The following is a 4467-nucleotide window of genomic DNA, read 5'->3' as shown; positions in this document are numbered from 1 at the left end:
CACTGACTTGTGTCATCCCCAAAACTACTCTGATAGTTATTTTGTGGGCTGTTCATTGTGTTCTATTTTGAAGGCAGATATAGGTGTCAGCAATACTGAAATCTTGGAACTAACACAACCGTTCAGCTATGTACTAAATGTTTGTGTCCTCCCAAACTTGTATTTTGAATTCCTAATTCCAAGTGTTATGATAGCTGTCAGTGGGGCCTTTGGAAGGAAATTAGGTTTGGATGAGCTCAAGCAGCTGGAGCTAGAAAAAGAGGAAGAGACCAAACACTTCTCTTTCTGGCCATGTGAGGATATAACAAGCAGGAAGCCCTCTGCAAACCAGAAAGGAGGCTATCATCAGCCATCAAACCTTCTGGCACCTTGATCTTTGACTTTCCAGCCTTCAGAATTGTGAGAAATAAATATTTGTTGTTTAAGCCATCCATTCTATGGTATTTTATTACAGCAGCCTGATCTGACTATAGCCATTTTTCTTTAGTTATATTTTTCTCATCAATCCAACTACATCCCATTCTCTTTTTCCAGTTCCATTTGCCTTTAATTTGAGAATATTTCAGTGTCTTCTTAGGGGAACTCAGTTTTTGATGTGATATTTTTTTATCTGTGTTATGTCAAATATTTTAGATCTTTGTTGGGATTTCTCACTGTTTATGTAATGAAATACAACACTGATTTTACTACATTTGATTGTCCAGGGTAAGCTGGATGGCTCAGCCAAAATCAAGGAAGTTAATGATATGGTAACAGAAGAAGATTTGATTTTGGGGTGGTGGACACACAATATAATACAAAAATGACATATCATAGAATTGCACACTTAAAATCTATGTAATCTTATTAACCATTATCAGCCAAATAAATTTGATTAAGAAATATATAAAAAATCGCCCTGGCTAGTTGGCTCAGTGGTAGAGCGTTGGCCTCTGGAGTGCAGGAGTCCCGGGTTTGATTCCCGGCCAGGGCACACAGGAGAAGTCCCCATCTGCTTCTCCACCCCTCCCCCTCTCCTTCCTCTCTGTCTCTCTCTTCCCCTCCTGCAGCCAAGGCTCCATTGGAGCAAAGTTGGCCCGGGCGCTGAGGATGGCTCTATGGCCTCTGCCTCAGGTGCTAGAATGGCTCTGGTTGCAATGGAGCAATGCCCCAGCTGGGTAGAGCATCGCCCCCTGGTGGGCATGCCAGGTGGATCCCGGTCGGGCACATGTGGGAGTCTGTCTGACTGCCTCCCCGTTTCCAACTTCAGAAAAATACAAAAAAAAAAAAAAAAAAAGAAATAAAAAATCATGGAATGCAGAAATAGATACCAACTCTTGTAAAGAGAAGCTTCAAGAAATAGAAAGCAGCCTGACCTGTGGTGGCACAATGGGATCAAGTGTCAACCTGGAATGCTGAGGTCGCCAGTTCAAAACCCTCAGCTTGCCTGGTCAAGGCACATATGGGAGTTGATGCTTCCTGCTCCTCGCCCCCCCTCCTCTCTAAAAATGGAATAAATAAAGTCCTTAAAAAAAAAAATAGAAGGCAGTTCGAAGTCTGCTTAGGCATCTCAGTGATACAGCCTGCTCTCTGGTTGTCTTCTGATGCAATGAATGTGTACATGTAAGAAACCAAAATTTACTGAAGACTTGAAATGAAAGAATAAAAATGAAAGTATTCATTTAAAGGATTTTTAAATTAATTTTTATTTTTTCAATTAAAATATTAAATGTAAATAATTTGAGTGTAAAATAATTAAAAAAAAAAACTAGTGGTTCTTTAAAAAGATTAAAACAAAAATAAAACATAAAACCACTTTTTTTCCTTAACCTTGACTCTCATTCTTTCCACGTTATTTGAATATATTTACATGTCAATTTTTTGTTAAATACAATACATAGTGTTTTCATTATTGTATACACAGTGCATTTACTGCAAGTCAAGGTATATGGTCTGATTATTTTTTATTTTAAAATAATATTTTATTTTCTAAGGTTTAATAATTTTTAATAATTTGCTTAGTTCTCTTAGAACATCTGATCAACACTTCCCATAAATTACCTTCGAATATATTGTCAAAATAATTACATAGTTTTTCAACTCATTTTTTTTTTCCTTTGGAGACATTACTTCTAGTGCCTCTGGCCTATTGCTCTCATTAAATAAGCTTGTTTTCCCTGGCCAGATAGCTTGTTAGAGCAGAGACCCAATGACCAGAGGTTGCAGATTCAATCCTCGGTCAGGACACATATAGGAACAAATTTATATTTCTATCTCTTTCATTTCCTCTCTCTCTAAAATCAATAAAACAAAAATTTTTAAAGAGAAACTTGTTCTTCAGCCCTCCTTTTGTCTGAGACTTCCCTCTGATGTTGTGCTAGAAATTTGTGTCTCATTTCTCCTCTGTTGGTTCTTCTATTAACTTCATCCTATTTTTTCTTTCTAGATTGACTTCTAATCAAATAGGAACTTCCTGATAAAGGTTACATGGACACTGCATTTTAAAAACAATAGTCTGAAATTCTCTCACTTTATTTCTCTTCTGCATAGTTATATAATGCTATATTGAATGTAAATTATCTAGTTTTCAACATTTAAAAATATTTTAAGTCATTGTGATTTTCTTATCCTTTGTATATAACTTTTGTTTCTTTCTTAGTAAGTTATACATTCTTCGCTTCCTTGGTGTTAGGAAATTCATGATAGTTCACTTTCTTTTAGGTTTCTTAAATTTATTGTTTGGGGCATTAATTTGCCCTTTCAATATGGAGTGTTATTTAACATTCAAGAAAATACTCTGTATTGTATCTTGGCAATTAGCTCTCCACTGTTTTTCATGATACAAAACTGAAGCTCATATTAGTCAAATGTTGAATCTTCTGGATTAATCCATTATGGTTTTTTTCCTTTCCTTTGTCTGTATGTTTGTCTTGTGTTTTAGTTAGGTTTTTTTGTTTTTGTGTTTGTTTTTAGTGAGAGGAAGGGAGAGAGAGAGAGAGACAGACTCCCATATGCACCCCAACCAGGATCCACCAGCAAGCTCACTAGGAAGTGATGCTCTGTCCATTTGTGGCATAGTTCAGTTGTTGAGCAACTGAGCCATATTTTTAGCACCTGAGGCAGAGGCCACAGAGCCATCCTCAGTGCCCAGGGTCAACTCGCTCAAACCAATGGAGTCATGGCTGCAGGAGTGGAAGAGAAAGAGAGAAGGAGGAAGGGTGGAGAAGTAGATGGTTGCTTCTCCTGTGTGCCCTGATCAGAAATAGAACCCAGGACATCCACACACTTGGCTGACCCTCTACCACTGAGGCAACCAGCTAGGGCCTGTTTTAGTTAGTTTTATATTCTAATTATTTTTTAATAAAAAAGTTAGATATTACATTTTTAACTTACAAAAGTTTTTTTTACTATTCATTCTTTATAGCATCCCCCTTTTATAAATATGTATTTTTATTATATTACAAAAAATGAAAATTTAATAATATTTTATTTTGTTGAATTTTTTAGGGTTTTTTTTGTCATATTTTGACTGTTTTTATGTTGCAAGTTCAAGGAGGTGACATCAGGGTATCAAACCTGGGTCTTCCACGTCCCAGGCCGATTCTCAATCTGCTGCGTGACTGTCCGGTCAGGCTACTCCAGCTTTCTTTAACTAGTGTTAGCTTGGTATACATTTCTTCAGCCCTTTATTTTTGTTTTTCTTTTTTGAAATATCAGTTTTTATTAAATTTATTTGGGTAATATTGGTCAATAAAATTATATAGGTTTCAGGTATATAATTCTACAACACCTGTATATTGTATTGTGTTCACCACCACAAGTCCAGTCTCTTTCTATCACCACTTATCCCCTCTTTTTCTCTCTTCTACCTGCCCTCACCCATTTCATCTGGTAATCAGCACACTGTTGTCTCTATGAGATTCTTTTTTGCTTAATCACTTCCATTTTTCACCCATTCCTTCCAAACCCCCTGCCCTCTGAAAGTTGTCAGTCTGTTCTCCATATCAAAGAGGCTGTCTCTATTTTGTTCACTAGTTTATTTTATTCATTAATCTCCACATATAAGTGAACTCATATGGTACTTATTTTTATCTGGCTCATTTCACTTAAGATCATACTCTCCAGGCCCATTATGCTATCACAAAAGGTAAGATTTCTTTCTTTTATATACTTGGGCTACTTCCAAATCCTGGCTATTGTAAATAATGCTGCAATGAGCATAAGAGTGCGTATATTTTTTCAAATTAGTGTTCTGGGTTTTTTCAGATATATTCCCAGAAGTATAACCATAAGGTGACTTTTCTTGAGAGAAGAGAGATTTAAATTTAAACTGTTGAATCCCTTTGCATCCATTGCCAATGTTTCATATATTACTAAGAAACAGTGTCTGAAAAAAGCTGGCTGAAACCAATTATCTCACAATTCTGTTATAGATTGCATTGCCTTTCAGTCTCTATTTTAGAAGAGAAAAATGAAGGAATCCTTTAT

The 4467-nt window shown here is 36.2% G+C and overlaps 1 non-coding gene across 1 annotated transcript; it reads left to right on the top strand.

Annotated features, from left to right (window-relative positions):
- The first annotated feature begins 895 nt into the window (after positions 1–895).
- TRNAQ-CUG (transfer RNA glutamine (anticodon CUG)) lies at positions 896–973 on the top strand. Its single transcript has one exon. It is a non-coding gene; the product is annotated as a tRNA-Gln (tRNA).
- Positions 974–4467: the final 3494 nt, after the last annotated feature.

This window comes from Saccopteryx leptura, chromosome 3, assembly GCF_036850995.1.
Source record: "Saccopteryx leptura isolate mSacLep1 chromosome 3, mSacLep1_pri_phased_curated, whole genome shotgun sequence".
In the NCBI taxonomy this organism is placed as follows: Eukaryota; Metazoa; Chordata; class Mammalia; order Chiroptera; family Emballonuridae; genus Saccopteryx; species Saccopteryx leptura.
The sequence above is the reverse complement of the archived record's forward strand: the minus strand, read 5'-3'. Positions and strand labels throughout refer to the sequence as shown.